General features: G+C 42.4%; 1 long non-coding RNA gene across 1 annotated transcript; it reads left to right on the forward strand.

The window, feature by feature from the left end:
- Positions 1 to 121: 121 nt before the first annotated feature.
- On the forward strand, positions 122 to 8,360 carry LOC103674632. Its single transcript, XR_571682.2, has 3 exons — positions 122 to 519; positions 2,848 to 3,061; positions 4,681 to 8,360. It is a non-coding gene; the product is annotated as an uncharacterized LOC103674632 (long non-coding RNA).
- The last annotated feature ends 11,714 nt before the right edge of the window (positions 8,361 to 20,074 follow it).

Here is a 20,074-nt window from a genome sequence, read left to right on the forward strand (position 1 = left end):
CGTGTGTGGCTTTTGAAGTTCTCAATGAAGAGACACGATTCAGCCGTCATCCCTGATATTCGGCCCTGCTCAGTCATCTTTGTCCCTCTTCGTTCTTCTCTTACTCGTGAACAGTCTTTACGTAAGTTACTGGACTTTCAGAAAGTTCCGCTTCCTCATCTGTAAACTGAGAGCCTGGGTACTCTGCCTCCCTAACCCCAAACAAGGTAACGTTTGTGGAAGTGTCCTGATGAAAGATACAGCCCAACAACCACGAGGTGGTAGTTGTGCTGGTAACAATGTTAGGGAAAGATAGTCCGACACCCGGACGCGGCTACCTGGCCTACTCTAAGAGCAGACGACAACGGGGGCTCCACAGTGCAGCGGGTGCTCTATCCAGGCAGCAGCAAACTCCAGCAGGAACACTGCCTGACGGACAAGCCCAGGGACCACTGCCTATCGCTGTCCTAAGACATGGTTGAAAGACCTGCTCACTTCTCCTGGGAACCCCACTCCTCAGAGGGTCGACTGCTAAATCAGGTTCTCTGCTTGGCATCAAAACTTTTCCACTCTTTGTTTTCTTTGTCCTTATCTTTTCTTTAACAGCAGTAGCTGTGGTAGTAATAGCAGACGGAGGGAAATATCCACGGTACACTCTCACCCACTGACTTCCTCTTGCCAGGACTTACCGTCTTGTCCTGTCGTTCAGTGGTCCTTAAGGAAACGTAAGCAGAGAGCAAATTAATGGCTGTCTTTTTTTCTTAAAAAATCTGCTATTCTCCCAAACACCTCCACCTAATACATCCCAAAGAAAAAATTTTTGAGGGGAAAAATAAAAGATGGAAAAGGATAAAGCTGAGTAAAAAAATTCCGTTTCCTCACTTCCCTAAGATCACTAACATCACAAAGAGGTTGACCTAACTTTATATAACACACATTAGGGAACCGTAAGAAACGTGAGAAACTTTTGCTGCACATCCTAGGGTGTAAAGTTTCTCATGTTTCTTCTATTTCCCTAATTCAATTTCATCTGCTCTGAGGCCCTATCTCACTAGGCTTTTAGGAAAATTCCATCTCGATTATTATGGTGGCTTCTCTCCTCCCTCCAGGTGCAATGTGAAAGTTTCTGGGGTTATACAGATCAAAACGTTTAGGGAGGGCCACTGTGCCATTTCCTGGGGTGTTAGGAGGAGTTCGGGATGGGGGTCACTGATGTTAGCCGAGGACCACCCCACCCGCCCACACACGACCCCTTCCTGGTTTCCTCCAAGCGCTCAAGGCTGTCCAGGTCTGTTCACTCCCACCTCAGAACTCAAGAAGACACTTGCCTTTCTTCCTAGAGACAATTCTTTGAAAACAAAAGCCTCTTAATTTTGCCCTAAGGGCAAGGAAAGGTTCTGTTCTTCAGGACTGGAAGCCTGGACTGCCCTTCGATTTGGGGGTGTAGGAGAGAGAGTGAGCGGGGATGAAAAGGGAAGACATGTTATAGTCTTCTCTTCTACATCAGTCAGAACGAAACACAAGCAATATCTCAGTAAATCATCGGCCACTTTTAGAATAATCAAGGATTCAAGGCCCATGTGCTTTTAGAAAGGCAAACAAAGAACTTAATCCTGAGAGCACCTTGGACAGTCATCAGGCCATGATTATCAATGTGAGGTGCCTGTCTTCACTAAGATTGGCACCAATGTTTACCCTAGTCTTAAAATTATATCCTCCTTTTATGACTTAGAGAGGGTAAGTGGAGGGCAGACCGTCCGAAAAGGAGCATGGCTCAGCAGGTACAGAGACAAATTAGAACCTGGAAATTCTGGCAGCTCACAATCATCCCAACAGCCTGCTTCCTGGCTTTGTCGGCCTATTTCAATCAAGGCTATTGCCGGGAAAGGGATTAAAGTTTGTGCGGATTATCTATACTCCCTAAGTTTTTGTTTTTATAATAAAAGTTTTTTAAGCTTTTAACTTTTTTATTAAAAGGGGAGTTGGCACGGCCCAAGGAACAGAAGGGATTTGCGGGTCCTCAGGAAGCCTGTGCTGTAATACTGGTCACAACCACAGGACCCTGAAGCCCAGGAGTGAAGACGTTAGTGGGTGATGCCAAATAAATTCACAAGATACAGGGTTTGCTGATGCAGGCCGGGTGGTATGTGGGGTGGCGCTGTGCCAAGCATGACACAGCACCCGTCATGTGAGTCCAACCGCGGCACCTTCGGGGACTGAAACTGGCAGAGCCCGGAGGCCTTCCCAGAGCTCACGGAAGTATTATCGGCCCCGCAGTTCCCTCAGCGAATGTATCTGGCCAAGCAGGCCTCCTGTGCAGTGCATGCTTTTTTTTTTTTTTTTAATTTATTTATTTGACAGAGAGAGAGACAGCCAGCGAGAGAGGGAACCCAAGCAGGGGGAGTGGGAGAGGAAGAAGCAGGCTCACAGCAGAGGAGCCTGATGTGGGGCTGGATTCCAGGACCCCGGGATCACGCCCTGAGCCAAAGGCAGACGCTTAACGACTGAGCCACCCAGGCGCCTCCCCCACTTTTTTTTTTTTTTTTAACTCTACTTTCCACTTGAGAATCCACAAAGTGTTTTTGTGTGTGTTTTTGCCTCCCACAGGAAAATAACTTTGTTTGTGACTGAATATAAAAATTACAGTGGTGTTCTGTAATATGTTCAAGCAACATAAGACAGTATCCAGATGAGGAAGAAAGCCCTGTCCCGATTTCATCCAAGCACCACCAGGCCACGCAAGTGCCCGGGCAAGCCATGATTAGGCCTCCTAGGTCCTGGCACTCCGTAACATTTAGCTACCATTTCTTGACAAGGGTGGGCTTGGTGAAAGTGACAAGTGTTTATGGTATTGTTTTTTTTCCCAAGGATACTCTTCCATCTGATGGGATGAACATTGGCCATCATGACATACTCCTCTGGTGGAATGGAAAATGAATGTTCCCTACGTAATGAGTTCTGTGTGGAGAACTGAGTTACCTGTTTCTGGCTGATTCCAACCATCTTTCAGTGGCTCTATCTCATTTGATCTTTAGTCCAGCTATGACCCGAGGTCACAGATGTATCCATTTTTAAATGTCTGGTATGTGTTCTTTCAGATTTTTGTTCTATGTATGTATAAATTTATATATACAAATGAACCACAAAAGGGGGGTAACACTGTATATATTGATCTGGCTTTTCCTCTCCCCAACTCCTCTAAGCGAAGGGAATAGTTATTGAGTGTCTGATTGAGCCTAACTCTGTGACATGGATGGGGTCGAAGTCAAAGGTCATGCACATGGTCGTGCCTCCCTGGGATACCCTCTTTGTGCTGCTTTCCTTTGTGTGGTGACCCTGAGGCTGGACCTCAGAGTGCATCGAGTCTCGCTTTCTCTTATTTGTTTGCTCCAGTGTTTGCCATTTGGATCACAAGTGGTAAGATTCAGGTTTCTGAGGAGACCCCCCACCTAACCCTCAATATAAACCTCATAATCCAGCCCAGTTTACCAGAAAGCTCTTCTGGCAGAAGACCGCTCACGAGCAGTGATAACAGAGTGGTATCTTAACGTGAGATTTATGTTTGTTCTTGGACGTTTTGCTCCCTCATGAACTTGAAAGTGAGCATGAGTGGCAGGGATAAAGCAGGAGTTTAGCCTTCCTGGGTCCCATGCTTGTCATCTCATTCACTCTTTTCAAGCCTCCCATCCTTCACTGTTTTATTTACATCATGCTACCTGTGGACAGTTTCCCACAGCAATACATGCACGCCTACCTCAGCTTGTCAAATGTGACTGCAGCAGATACCCTGACACACTGTCCAGACCCCCCTTCAGGGACAGATTCATTGCCCCAGAGCGGGGAATGCTGTCTGCAGACTACCTCTGGCTGTCAGTTATTTCGGGGTGTGTCAGGGTTGTGGAGCACTGCCTTGCCCAAGCTCACACCCCTGCTGGGGTAGCCCACGGTCAGTGACTGGTCAAGTGGGAGTCTAACGGTCAGGTTGTTGTGGCCACATTCAGAGCAGTCCTGACAGGGCTCCCCTTGGCGTCCATCAGAGCTGTCACTGAAGAGTGGCCACAGGATAGAGCCTTGAGCAACAAGCTATCACCACAAGTCTGATGGCAATTTCTGGGAATTTTCCATTTTCTTGACAGAAATGTTACCTACTCTAATTGGTTTCTGTGAGTGGCGGAACAATGCCCTCTGCCAAGATAGCCACATCCTAATCCCTGGAATCTATGACCGTGTTACCTACACAGAAAAAGGGATTTTTCAGATGTGATTAAGTTAAGCTTCTTGACATGGGGAGATTATCCTGGATGATCCAGGAAGGTCCAACGTAATCACAAGTGTTCTTGCAAGAGGGAGGCAGGAGGGTCTGTAGTCAGGGAAGATGTGATGATGGAAGCAGGGGTCGCACTCAGAGATAAAGGTCTGAAGAGCTGTGTCGCCAGCTTGAAGATGGAGGAAGAGGCTATGAGCCAAGGAACAACAAAGCCCCTAGAAACTAGAGAAGGCAAGGAATGGATTCTCCTGAGAGCCTCCAAAGGGAACACAGCCTTGGTATTAGCACAGTGAAACTGATTTCAGCCTTCTGACTTCCAAAACTAAGATGATAAAGCTGTGCTGTTTTAAGGGCCTACGTCTGGTAATTTGTTAAGGCGGCAATAAGAAACCAGCATATAGCTTCCTTTCCCCTTTTTCCTCCCTCCAATCTAGACGGCGGCTGAAATGGATGGAACTACAGCAACTACTTTAAGATCAGGGGAGAAAAGGTCAAAAGACACACAGAGAACTTGCCTTGAAATCTCTGAGCCATTGAACTAATGCCATTTAACTTCCTACCTCTAGATTCCCTTGTTCATAAAGAAACAAAACAAAAATAAAATTAAAAAACCCTTCCTGACATCCTCATATCACTTCAGTTACATGATACATAGTTTAGTACGATCCCATGAGATATATACTCATATATATATATATGGTGTTGTATATATTATTATATATGTTATTTATAAAAAATAACTTCTAAGGTTATATTCCAAAATGTTAATTGAGGTTTGCCATACTTTTGGTATGTTATTTAGCTTCTCCGCTATATTCTGTTTTTGTAATAAAAGTACAGTAAGAATTTTTAACACTTTTTCAAGGAAAGGAGATGAGGGCAGGAAGGATTTGCCAAAAGCAGTTGTGGGATGAATAAGAAATTGACAAGCATCAATGTTTATGTTTGGGTTGAAGAAAAAAAAAGACTGGTTGATAATGAGAGGTTTTGTAATAAGAAGGGGATGTTGCAAAGGCCAGGCCAGGCAGGCAACCATGCCCTTATAAATTTATCATAGGGGAGCGTCACAAAAGTAAGTGAGAACACCAGCCAAAGACTCAGAAAACCGCTTATGCTGTATCAACAAATAATGTAAAACATTTGGTCAAAGTTATATACTGTAACACTTTCTAAATAATAGCCATGCCTTCAATGCCATCTCCTTCTGGTGTCCCCTGTTCTCCTCCCCCACTTTACTGTTCCTTATAGCACTGGTCTGCCCTGCCCTATTGTTTATCTTTATTATCAGTCTCCCTCCATTAGAATTTAAGCTCCATGAAAGAAGGTTATTCTGCCTCTCGAGTTCACTGCTCTACTCTCACCTAGAACAGCACCTGGCACAACAACAGATGTCAGCAAATATCCAACGAATGAACGAACCACATAGCAAGGGCTGGTAAATACTTTCTGTAGGGTCAGATCATATTTTAGATGTTGCAGGCCAGGAGGCAGAATCGAGACTGTGATGAGGGTCCTTGTGTAACCACCATGAAAAATGTAAAAACCACTCTCAGCTCAGAGTCCTGTAAAAACAGGGAGCGCTCCGGGTTTGCCCTACAGGCCATGGTTTGTCAGTTCCCGAACTGAAAGATTAACAACTCAACAAAAATGAATAATATCCTTCAACTATCCTGAATCTCACACATCATTTCTGGTAACTTTCAGGAACTCAGCCAATCACGCAAATGTGGAAGCAACATGACAGTTACCAAATGTGTCTTTTTGGAATAAGAGACAGCACTCATTCGGCTCTACGTATTATGAGGTGATAATTTAGGATAGAACCAGCACATAGTAGTGTTTATTACTAAAGCCCCATTCTGTGCAATGCACTATGCCAAGAACACGTGGGACACTTAACGTTTAAAATCCAGCAACGGGATTTATTCTTAACACTTGGAGAAAAGTAGGCATTTGGGTTCAGTTTACTCGGGCACCTGAGTGAATTCCATATTTAAAATTTCCATACAGGGCACAGATTTAAAAAAATGGGTCAACGCGATTCTAGAATGGCATTGTGCTAGATGGTATTCTGTCCTATTTTTCACCTGCCTGATGTTTTTATCCTGTAATATACATTTATCTCATCACTTTTAACTACAGCTTGATATGCTGTCCTATTTTTCACCTGCCTGATGTTTTTATCCTGTAATATACATTTATCTCATCACTTTTAACTACAGCTTGATATGCTCAGGATAGATCCACCACATTTTACTTATTCTCTAGTGCAGTGGCGGACCCTTGTGTTGGGTCTACTCCCCGCGACCACGAACACACCGTAACGGACACAGTCTCCTTGGAGACCTGGGTGAGGTTGTATCAAGGATGCGTTCCCAAGCGGGTCCCCTGTTCATTATACTTAAATCTTTAATTGTGAAGTAGTCAAATTTTGTGCTTTTCGGTTTTTTAAAAGAAAACCTCCCTTATTCAGAGGACATAAAGATTCTCTCACATTTTTTTTTCCTGGTTTTGTCCTTTACCAGTTTTCTCTTTTATACTAAGGTCTTTAATCCCCCTGAAGATTATTTCTGTACATGATGTGAGACCCCATATTGTCTCCACAATTTTTTGAAGTCTCTACTATCCTACGCCAAGTTTATATATGTATTAATATTTGTATGTTAAATATGTGTAATATAGCATTTTAGGAGGGAATGGAGGAGAAGACCTGATAAACTGTTTCCAAAATATATAAAGAAGAATAAAGGTCCACAAAGGCAAGTCTACAAAGGAAAAACTTCAAAAGCAGAATTCCTACTACCAGATATTAAAACATTTTACAAAGTCAAAGTGAAAAAAAGTGGTACTTGCAAATAGACTAAAGTAATAAAATAGAGAACAGAAAAATATAGATATATAGATATGTTTATAACATATCTGCATTTACATATAGATGTATCTATGTATTTCAGCTATTTTGTTATTCAAAAAAACCTCTGCTGGAATTTGGACTGGAATTTCAATGAAATTATAAATTTGGGAATCAACTGATATCTCTAAAATGTTGAGTTGTTTCACTCATGAAACACAGAGAATCTCTCTAGACATCCAGGCCTCCCTTTATCCTTTCGGATGCATTCCCAGAACCAGTCTAGCAATCAGGGTTCAGTTAAGAAAAGGGAAACCCCAGGAGACATTTCACGTAGAGGGGATTTAATTCAGGGAATTAGAAACCTACACAACATTTGGAAGAGTAGGAAGAATGAAGATCAGGCAAAAACTTCAGCTGGCTTTCAGGAAATCCAGAGGAGCAAGGATGTAAGAAATTGCGGGAATTTCAGGAATAGCCAGGAAGCTGCTACTGTCCCCTCTCAGCCACCTGCAGCCCCCAAAGCCCTTGTTTACCCAGAAGCTTTGACAACCTCATGCCTGCCAACAGTCCCCCCTTCTGTCCACAGCCTTACCCGGGAATGTTGGCTTTTCCGATTACTTCCCCTCCCAAATGTCAAACAAATCCTTCTCATTGGCAGAATGTGAACCAGAACTAGCCTGGCAAGAGAGAGAGATGACACCAAGTTGACAAACAACCACCCAGCACAAAAGAAAAACAAAGAGCTTCAGAAATGTGAAGGGATTCGTGACACATTAACATTTAAAACACACGATAACAAAATTATTCTACGTATGATTCAAAGGAAGCACATTTTCACTGATTCCATGTATGGCATAGCATTTCACTTGGAAGTAATACAAAGATAACATTTGCAGAGTTTCAAAATACAGTGAATTTTTCACGAGGAGTACTATCTCTGCAAAGATCATAGGCAACGTGACACAATGATCCCTCACTCTTCGGCCCTGGCTGTACCTTCATGAAACCGTGTCTAGTTAGAACTCCACAGTTGGAGGGGCACGGAGAATCTGATGACTACTCAGGCAACAGTAGTAGCAATAAAAAGGATTCAGGAAGGGGGGTGAACAGGACTTATTTTACGCAGCACACACACACACACACACAGTGCTGGTATATGACAGTAATAGTTCTATAAGTAGGATGGGTATCTAGCATGGTGGTCTTCAAACTCTTCTGATAACACATCCTTGTCAATAAAGACGCCTTGATACACACAAATCCAGAAATTAAAAGAATGAAATAGAAAGAGAGGTGCTAACATTTTCTTCCAGGATCCCAAAGGATCATTTTAAGGAGGCCTGGAGGTGCACGCTCTCCACTGGAGAAAGGACGGACTTGTCTGCTCCCCCGTTTTCTCTGTATCCGCCATCAAGCTGCTCAAAGCCAGAACCTGCAGCAATGTTGCTCATTACATACAGCACAGCACCCCAAGACCTAGAGTCTACACCTGCAAGTCAAGTTCATGCGAACGACATTAGAGCTGCCAGGAGAGGGCAGATGCGAGCAGGGCAGAAGGAAATCCCTACCCAGAGGTCTAGAGCATGAAAGGAAGGCAGCTGGAGCAAAGTGGGGCACAGGTTCTAGGAAAAACACCGAAGGGAGCCAACGAAAAGCTACAAGTGGAAAGAGAAATGAAGTCTAAGAAACACTGAGCTATAACCAGGCCACAGAAAACAGCTGCCAAAGGCACCGTAAGAAAGATGCTGGGGACTTACCCGTGTGTGGTTCATCTTAGGGATAAAAAGGAGACAGAGATTGGAGGGTGGGAGGAGGAGTGAGCAAGAGCTCTAAATCCAGAAGCCAGAAGGCCCAACGCCAGAATCAGGGAGAGCTTCAGTGTCAGATCAAATTTCAGGAGCTGGGCAGGAACTGTCAGAGTTTCTAGGGCTAAGTTTATAAGGCAATTATCCTGAAAATATGCCCAGGAGTAAGACTTTTGAGACAACAAACCATTATTCTCAGTCTTGTGATTTCTGATCTTGAAGATTTTTTCATCCTTTCCAAACTAGGAAGGTATGGAAGGTTCTGACAGACATTTTGAAATGTTACAGAGCTCAAAATACAAGTAGTTCTAGGGCATGGCCTGGCAGAGAGCACACCGTCCCTGAAGGTATGTTGAACACTGATTTATCCTAGATGAGCAGTGCTGCACAGAAGGACACCGTATATAAAGTGTACCCCAGGAATGAGAGCCCCTGGCGTTACACAACGTGCAGGCTTGGTGTCCTCCTGGGGCGAGGTGCTGTTCCAGGCCTCAGGGACACAGCACTGAACAAGAGAGAAAACAGCCCTGCCCCCACAAGACTTGTATTCTAGTGGGACAATCACAAGTAAGCAGAGTCTCACCTGAATAATGTGAGCAACCCCCGTGAATCTCTGAAGGAAAAAGTACTCCGGGTAAAGGAAGTAACAAGCACAAAGTTCTTAAGGAAGACCTGTTCTTGGCGCATCTGAAGACACAGCAGGAAGGCCAAATGTGCTTGGAGAAGACAAGCAAAGGGAAGAGTGTTTAGGAAGTGAGACTGGAAAGACAGGAAGAGCTAAACCTTGAAGGACCTTGAAGGTCACGGTGAAAAGTCTAGATTTTAGTCTAAGTGTGTGGGGGAGGGGGCAAGCCAATTTCTGGGGGCGGCGGGGAATCTCTGGCTGCAGGAGCCAGAGAGAGGACGTCATGGTGTGCTGGAGCCAAAGAGCCCGACGGTCAAATTTTCAGCAGTTTGGGGAACTTCTTGTTAAACACAAACATTATTTAAAAAAATCAAATTGTATGGTGACTAACATAATAAAAAAATTTTTTTAAAACCACTGAACATACCGACACAAAAAGTAAAAATCAAACTGTGTAAACTCACAATTAAATGATACTGAAAGCAAAGCTCATAATGAAAAGTCACTGCTTCGTAACTATTTTACTCCATTTAACCATTACCAACGACCTTGAGGGTGTATGTATTTTTTCATGTGTAATGGGGAAATACTATAAAACGGGGTGCTGTGTTCTCTTGCCAACTCCACGCTCAGTGGGGCTCACGTAGGTAGCTCGAAAACGGCCACGGCGGGAGTGTTTACACTGCAGGACGGCAAAGGCTACACGCAGGGCTTCCCGCCCCACATTACTGTGCCGGTTAAACATTTACCTGCACACCGATGACCGTGACGGAGGCAAAATGACAGGGGCCTGCAGGAGGGTGGTGGCAGTGGTGGGGTCCCACGTGACGAAGGTGGAGTCAACAGAACTTGCCGACGTACGGGATGTGCAGCGAAGTGAAGAGAGGTGTACATAATAAGCTAAGAGTTTGAATGTGAGTTTGGATGCAGGCACTAATTATACAGTTTCTTGAGAAATTCCCTTCTCTGGGGCGTTCTGTCAAGGCTTTGAAGATAGGTATCCTTTCCACAAGACAGCAGTCATCACACACTTGACGCGGACAGAAACTGTGGATGTGGTAACCGCAAACTCAGGATTGGGCTCTATCTTCCCAGCATTTAGTAGGGCGCCTGGCTGGAACACAGCAGGTGGCCAGTGTCTAAGGCGGTCACGCCCATAGTATATGACGCATCCCTATGTATTTGGGAAGCTAGAGGAAAAGCCACAGTGATATTATCAGCTTAGTTGAAAGCAGTAGGTGAAAAGAACCGAGTCCCCTCCCGAGGCACCGGTTCCTCTGACCAGTTCTGTGTACTTGCTGGGCTCTAGTCACGGTACTAAAGACTGTGCTTTTGGGGAGATGGTATCCTATAGCAAAAATACCTTGTTTGGGGGGTAATTTAAATTCAAGTTAGTTATCATACAGTGTATTGCTAGTTTCAGGGGTAGAACTTAGTGACTCTTCAGTTGCATGTAACACCCAGTGCTCATTACATCTAGTGCCTTCCTTAATATCCGTCACCCAATTACCCCATCCCCCACCTGCATCTCCTCCAGCAGCCCTCAGTTTGTTTCCTATAGTTAAGAGTCTCTTACGGTTTCCCTCCCTTTCTGTTTTTTTTCCTCCTTTCCCCTATATTCATCTGTTTTGTTTCTTAAATTCCACAGATAAGTGAGCTCATAGGATATTTGTCTTTCTCGGACTTATTTCACTTAGCATAATACCCTCTAGCTCCATTCGCATCATTGTAAATGGCAAGATTTCACCCTTTTAATGGCCGATTCCACTGTATATAAGCGCCACATCTTCTTTAGCCATTCGTCTATTGATGGACATCTGGGCTCTTTCCATATTTTGGCTATTGTGGATACTGCTGCCATAAACTTTGGGGTGCAGGTGCCCCTTCTGATCACTACGTCTGTATCCTTTGGAATAAATACCTGGTAGTGCACTTGCTGGGTCATAGGGTAGTTCTATTTTTAACTTTTTAAGGAACCTCCATACTGTTTTCCACCAAAACACTGCGGCTGCACCAGTCTGCGTTCCCATCAACAATGTAAGAGTGTTTCTCCATATGCCCACCAACATCTGTTGTTTCCTCAGTTGTTAATTTCAGCCATTCTGACAGGTGTGAGGGGGTGTCTCCTTGTGATCTTGGTTTGCATTTCCCTGATGAGTGATATTGAGCATTTTTTCATGTGTCTGTTAGCCATTTGTATTTCTTCTTTAGAGAAATGTCTAAGAACGCCTTGTTTTTAAAGAAAATTAGACCAAGATTTGTTTGTGAACTAGCATTTCCACTTTAGTGCCTCATTTGGTAAGAATGGGAACAACAGACTTATTAAGGTAGAGTTCAAGTGCAACTTTAAATGTCCATTAACTGCCTTCCAGGACCTTCCATCCAAAGTTGATGTCTGAATCATCTGCAGTTTTATTCTACTGCATCATTCAATTTATTTTTTTAAGGCACTTATCACATTTTAAATCAGCTACATTATTTACTGGCTTATTAACCACTTGCCTCCTTCATTTGATTTTCAACTGTATAAGGACAGAGACCTAGTCTGTATTAGGCAGACTGTCGTAGTTCAAGCACCTAGTACAGTGATCAGCACATAGTAGAATCTCAATTATTATTCAGGGAATCAAAGACTTAATTAGTTAAGTTAGAAGCATAGAAAGGCACAAGAGTCCTGAAAGGTATAAAAGCATTTTACCATTTAGCAATTAGCAAAACTTTGCACTGTATCAAATTAACAAACAGCTACTCTACTGAGGTCTAGTGAACAGAGCTTTATGAATGAAACACATAAACCACTCCTACTGGACACGCTGAAGAACATCTTCTGGTTTGAGAGGTAGGGGACAGGGTGTCTCCGTAAAATTTTCGAAGGTGTTGCAAACAGAATCCACTCGAGTTAGTTTAGCAAAGAGCAAATTTATTAATAAATACTAGGTAGCTTATAGAATCTCTAGTAGAGATACAGAAACAGGCCTGGATCCGAGGACAGCTCCCTAAAACTTACTGCTCCCCGTGGCCAAACATAAAGCAAGCGGCATGCACCCCTAGCACGGAACACAAGCGCGGCTACTACCTCCAAGGCATGGATTCTAGATGGTGACTGATCCTTCACACCATTCTCTTCTACAACCCAGTCTTGTTTGGGTACAGCTGATGTCAGAATCCAGGCCCACATGTAGATCCCAGGTAGAGGCAGAAATTCCTCTTTGGAGAGTTGGACACATCATGTGGAAATTACCAAAACTGGACAGGCAAGTGAGTTGGGTGGATGAAAACATGACACATGCCCACTACGTCCACTCCTTCTTCCGAACTTCCGGATTATAACTACACTACCACCACTGACAACAAAATGGCCAAGTTAGTATAACCCAACTCTCCATTGTACAAACAAACAAAAGCACACCCTCTCCTCAAAAGCAGAGGAAAGAAAGTCTTATCAATCACTGCATCTGCGTGAAGTCCAGGATTTCTGGAAGACAGACCCTCCTAATTCTGTCATGATTCTATCTGTATATTCTGAATCCAGTAAGCTCAACTATCAATTTAACCAATACATTCCATGTAACAACAACAACAAAAAAGAATAGGAGAGGGAGAAAATGGACAATTATTTAAAATATATATTGGGGGCGCATGGGTGGTGCAGTCGTTGAGCGTCTGCCTTCGGCTCGGGGCGTGATCCCAGCATTATGGGATCGAGCCCCACATCAGGCTCCTCTGCTAGGAGCCTGCTTCTTCCTCTCCCACTCCCCCTGCTTGTGTTCCCTCTCTCGCTGTCTCTGTCAACTAAATAAATAAAATCTTTAAAAAATAATAATAAAATAAAATAAAATAAAATAAAATATATATTGATATGATGCAGGAAGAAAGAAAATATGGGTAGGCATCATAATCCTCATTTCTGCATCCCTGCACATGTCCACGGTTGATCTTTATGCTTTCTACCCCTCGTTATTCCTTTCAAGTTCTTTGTCCTCAGCACCTCAGGTGGTTGGGGTTCCTCTCTCACTAGGTTGAATCACACTATCTTCCTAAAGCCCTGGGTAGTCCTGCCTATGTTAGATTGCTATTGTCTTCTCATAACTTTCATTACAAGATATAGTCCACCAAAGAGAACCACAGGAGATTCAACATAATACTCCCTGCCCCCACTGTGAACACAAGTACACTATTTTTCCTTAGTAAGCAAGAGCAATTACCCTAGCCAAGTCCCGTTTATTTTTTGCCTGCTTATCCAATGGCATCTGCTTGCTTATCCAAAACATCTGGGCAGCTGTCTCAGCTCCAAGTGAAGCCATTTTTGGATGTCCTGGTGGAAGCATTCCTTCCTTGGGCACTCGGGCCTCTACACCAACAAAGGCCAGTGCTATGGCGCTCAGAAGTAAATATTGAGTTGATCATTAGGAATAATAGTGAAATGTGCCATTTTCACCTCCATCCTTGGTTGTCTGCCACATGCTTTGGCCAGGGGAGGAACTGTTTTGAGTATTGTATAGGGGTAGAAGAGGCCCTTGTCTAATTTGTTTTTGCAAAGTCTTACCAACAACTTATTGCTTGTAAAGCCACTCTAAATGCTCCAACATCATTAATTATCAAAGCTAAATATTTTACCTCATGCATATGTGTCGCCTTTGAGATTTTTTCAGTAAACAGCCCTCTAGGCTTCCAAGTCATCATGTTTCAATGAAATCCTAATTATGAAATCAACCGAGGATGAATCCGTGGAAATAAGAGTTCTAGAATTCTTACAGAAATCAGATATCTAAGCAAAGAAATGGCAAGGGGACATGAGAACTTTTGTTTCTACCATTTCAGAATAATGCCCCGTATTAGTAAGTTTATCTTAGAATGCTAACACATAGCCTCCAGATCTCAAAGGTTTACAATAATAAATAATTATTTTTTGGTCACATTATATATTAGCTTCAGTTTGGCTGTGACTCACTTTCACATCTTCAATCAAGCACCAAGTAAGAACAGACCTTAAATATTTTGGGACATGCAACTCAGGTGGGAGAGAGAAAAAACAAATGAAAAATGGCAGAACCTCACTAAAGAATCTTAATATTTTGCTCAAAGAAAAAAATGCCACGTGTCAGTTTTACTTACATTGGCCAAAGCAAATCAAATGGCCTGGCGTGGGATGGGAGCATCCTGAAGTTGGTGGGGATGGGGAAGTCCACACCTCACAAACAGCTGGTAACAGGACCATCTGTCACATGTCCTAACACTAGTATCTACTCCATTCAAGGCAGTTTAAACTATAATGTCTTTTTAAAATTGTCCATACATACAATGGAATGTTACTCAGCCATCAGAAAGGATGATTACCCAACATTTGCATCAACATGGATGGAACTGGAGGGGATTATGCTAAGTGAAATAAGTCAAGCAGAAAAAGACAATTATCATATGGTTTCACTTATATGTGGAACATAAGCAATAGCATGGAGGACATTAGGAGAAAGAAGGGAAAAATGAAGGGGGGGATTCAGAGGGGGGAGATGAACCATGAGAGACTATGGACTCTGGGAAACAAACTGAGGATTTTTGGCCGGGGGGGGGGGGATGCAGGGATGGACTAGTCTGTGAAGGGTATTAAGGAGGGCACGTACTGCATGGAGCACTGGGTGTTATATGCAAACAATGAATCATGGAACACTACATCAAAAGCTAATGATATACTGTATGGTGGCTAACATATAATAATTAAAATAAAAGATGTTTTATACTTTTAATTTGATTGGATTAAATACATTTAAAAGATCAACTATTTTCTTGGGATGGTTTAATTCCTTCATACTTTTCTTCCACAAAAAGCAGTAATCAGTAAGCTCTTTTATCCTTTTTTTTTTATTATTGGTATTATAATATCAGTATGAAAATGCTCTCCAAAGTCAAGATGTTGGCTTTTCAGTCTCCATTAATACGTCATAAAGAATCCTAAGATTTAGACCAGAGTATTATTTTTTTTAAAGATTTTATTTATTTATTCGACAGAGATAGAGACAGCCAGCGAGAGAGGGAACACAAGCAGGGGGAGTGGGAGAGGAAGAAGCAGGCTCATAGCGGAGGAGCGTGATGTAGGGGCTCGATCCCATAACGCTGGGATCACGCCCTGAGCCGAAGGCAGCTGCTTAACCGCTGTGCCACCCAGGCGCCCCTAGACCAGAGTATTATTGCATTAATGTTCAGAGAGGTTAAGCAAATTTCCTGAGGTCATGATCACATTCAACAGTATATCCCAGGTTCTAATCAAAGACTCATATATTTAACACATAATTCTTCCCATTTCAGAGTGATAAAGAAATTCTTGTTATTTCCTCGTTACTGTGTGAGTTGAGAATTTCTATGATTTCTTTGTACCTTTGATATTTTTAAACCTCCTTGGGGACTTTACTTAAGAATAAACCTAAGTCCTTAATTATGTCACCATGGATGCTGCCCTGGTTTATTCCGCTTAATGGTTATGATGACATGTTTGACTACAAGCTTGAAACAGGCCTAATGCTTGAGCCAGCTGCTACTGGAAATACCAAAATATATTATATTGTTTCCATCAGAAAATCTATTTCATTGATTTACTGCTTTGAGTTGATCAAAGAATACTCTGTAAAGTTCCATGACAGATCTATACGTATTGAATGCATGTGAATGGGATGATGAGCAAGGAAAATGCTCACAGAAATCAAATTGTTCTCCAGCTATCAACATGATTATCTTCATATAAAAGATACATGTTATAAGAGAATTTTTTCTTCTAAATTTCAGCAGGCAGTTGATAATTTACCTTAACCATATTACATAAAGCACATTGGGGAATTGTTGCATGAAAGCATTGACTAGAAGCTGCATCTGGAATTGATTTTTATGTTTTAAAATACTCTAAAGGGATATCTTTTATAGGCTTTACTACTCAACACAATCCACTGGAGGAATTTTTTTTTTTTCCTGCATGAGGAATAGTGAGGAATCCTAGTGTAACATACATATTGAATTTCTAAAATTATTTTCGCGGAAAAGACATCAGCAGTAGATGCCTTGTTAACAGGACTTAAAGTAGCCTATGCAACCTCAGGTTTGTTTTGTGTTGTTTTTAAGGGAACTTGAAAATACTATTCTAAATGCCATCTGGAAAATACATATAAAGGAGCGACCTGGAAAGGTAGAGAGGTAAGAAAAGTAGAAAAGAAAGACTTGCCTGCCAACTATTAAAACGCACCATAAAGTTACAGAAATTAAAAGTCAGAACTGAGCCAATGTAGGGAAACCAATCAATGGATCAGAATGGAGTAGTAAAATAGTCCCATGGACATATGAGAATTTAGTATATGACAAAGATGCGTTTCAAATCTGCTGAGAAAATGTGGTCCATTTAATAAATGGTACTGTGACAACTGACTAGTATTCTAGGAGAAAACATCTGGATTTCTGTATCACTCTTGGACCAAATAAATTCCATATGGAACAAGTATTTAAATATTAAAATACAGATTTAAAAATAAAAAGTACTAATCATGAGTTATTATTTTTGTAAGGTAATATCCTTTTTCTTTTCTGTGTTTGACATTAAGATATATATTTTATCAGGACAAGGACTATCTTTACATCAATCTCCATTTTATCCTAATACCTAGCACAGTATCAGGCATACCCACAGAATAGTTATCAAATAAATGAAATTTATTGTTTACCACTTAGGATTATTAGATACTATGGGGCGCCTGGGTGGCACAGCGGTTAAGCGTCTGCCTTCGGCTCAGGGCGTGATCCTGGCGTTCCGGGATCGGGCCCCACATCAGGCTCCTCCGCTATGAGCCTGCTTCTTCCTCTCCCACTCCCCCTGCTTGTGTTCCCTCTCTCGCTGGCTGTCTCTATCTCTGTCGAATAAATAAATAAAATCTTTAAAAAAAAAAAAAAGGATTATTAGATACTACTGTTTCATACAGTGGGACTGCATATCCACTAGTTCTGTCTGAGACAGAACTAGGAAGGAAACTAAAGGTGGACTCTCATCATTGTGGAGAAAAGATTAAACATGCTCCGAGGTAGATTGTTGGGGCAAATAAGACTTGGGTAGGTTTCTTATCACTCAGTTACTCTGCAAGCTTCAACAAGAGTCAATTCTGCTGAATTACTCAAGGGTTGACACACTGAGAATCTGCCTTTTCTATCCCCATCAGATTAATGGACAACTTATAAAACAAACCAGAACAGACGCTGATTTACCTACATCTGAGCATCATTCTCTTGTTTTAACCACAAACATTGGTCTTTGCAAGGTAGTATGATATAAATTCCCACCACTCTTAATGTCCAAGAAGATCTATTATGTACGTCTTAGAAGACCTACAAGATTGTCCAGTATGGCATTCTCTTGCTGATGATCAACCATAATGAAGTTCATTCAATATGGCAGAGAAGAATGTATTGATAGGACTGTTGTTGTTATTCCTGAAGACTCATCATAATGACAAATGGAGAAAACAACAGTTTCTTTCACACCATGACTGCTAAAACAGAGTCACATGGTATTTTAACACTGTTAGCTGTAGTAGGTAGAGCACAGGCATGACCAAAGTGTACCCAGGTCTAAACCTTGATTTAGACACATACCAGGGCCATTGTGGGTTTTTTTTCCTCTTTGAGAGAGTTGGTTGAAGGTCTGTCCCTCCCTGGCTAGTGCACTGCTGACCCCTGTGACACTATGAATCACAGACACTGTAAGACCATCTCCCACTTTGGTCCCCACCCGTCTGTGCAGAGCCACTGTCCCTTGACGCCAGGCTCAGGGAGAGGAAAGCGATGTTAAGAGTTGTGAACATAAAATGATAAACTCTCTCTAGCCCACCAGGAAAAAGCCAGAATATCTAAAGAAAGAGTCATACGGGAAGGCAAGTTAATACAATTAAACAGAGTGAAGGGGTAAACTAGAGAAATGGTAGAAAAAAGAAGAAAGAACTTAAGCACAGGGGCGCCTGGGTGGCACAGCGGTTAAGCGTCTGCCTTCGGCTCAGGGCGTGATCCCAGCGTTATGGGATCGAGCCCCACGTCAGGCTCCTCCGCTATGAGCCTGCTTCTTCCTCCTCCACTCCCCCTGCTTGTGTTCCCTCTCTCGCTGGCTGTCTCTATCTCTGTCGAATAAATAAATAAAAATCTTAAAAAAAAAAAAAAAAAAAGAACTTAAGCACAAACTGAATGGTCCAAGGCCTAGGTCCTTCCATGAGAGCTGGAATTAAGTGGATGAACACATAAACCTGAGGAAAAAAAAATTACAGTTGTGTGGTCACAGTAACTGGGAAAAAGCAACTGAGCCAGTTTCGGCAATGAAACAAAGAGGAAAAAAAACTCCAGAATGGACATTGTGGGCTAGGAAAGAGAGGTAAAAATTAGAGAATATTGAGAACCCAGTATAAAAGACAGTAAAGGAAGAATTAATGCTATGGGAAAGAAGTCAGAGAAAGACACTATTATGATTTTACTTATAGGTGAAATCTAAAGGAAACAAAGAAACCTCACAAAACACCAAATACATAGAAAAAGAGATTGGACTTGTGGTTCCCGGAGGCAGGGGACGTGGGGGACGTGGGTGAAGGTGGTCGAAAGATACGGACTTCCAGTTATAAGATAATCAGTACCAGGGATGCAATGTACAACATGATGACTCCAGCTAACACCGCTGTACCGTATATTTGAAAACTGTGAAGAGAGATCTTCAGAGAAAAATCACAAGAAAATAAACATTTTTTTCTTCAACTTTTTTGAATCTATACGAGATACTGGATATTAACCAAATTATTGGGGTTATCATTGAATACAAGTACACCTTAAATTTATACCATGCCGTGTATCAATTATATCTCAGTAAAACTGAGGAAAGGGCAAGAGAAAAGGAAAATTAGGTAAGAAGACATTTTGAAGAAAGATAAAAAAAAAGAAATTATAAGATTTTATTTATTTGACAGAAAGAGAGAGAGCAAGAGAGGGAACACAAGCAGGAGGAGTGGGAGAGGGAGAAGCTGGCTTCCCACTGAGCAGAGAGCCCGACGCAGGGCTCGATCCCAGGACCCTGGGATCATGACCTGAGCCAAAGGCAGACACTTAATGACTGAGCCACCCAGGCACCCCTAATTTATTTTTTTCTTAAGATCTTTCCTCTGCATAAGGTCTTAGTGGGGAATTGCCAAAGAGATGGGTGTCTTACTTGCCTCACGAGGTGCCTGGCACAGTGTCCCAGGCACAGAACCACTTATAAAGGACATTTCCCATTCCTCATGGCTGATCTATGAGCCCCCCAGACTCAGATGCATCACCCTGAGTTGCAGTGAAGGCTACATTATGACACTTTTTCAAAGCCTGTGAGGGTCTTGAGATATGGCTGAATGTTGGGCAGTTATTGATAGACTGCAAAGCCAGCCATGCCCTTCTTCACATCATTCACTCCATCAGCCTGTCATTCAGTACGTACTGAGTACCCTTGCCTTCAAGAGGCAAGGCACAGAAGAGGGAATGTCTACCCTCAAGAAGCCTGCCCTCTA

Source organism: Ursus maritimus, unplaced genomic scaffold (assembly GCF_017311325.1).
Source record: "Ursus maritimus isolate PB19 unplaced genomic scaffold, ASM1731132v1 scaffold_3, whole genome shotgun sequence".
In the NCBI taxonomy this organism is placed as follows: domain Eukaryota; kingdom Metazoa; phylum Chordata; class Mammalia; order Carnivora; family Ursidae; genus Ursus; species Ursus maritimus.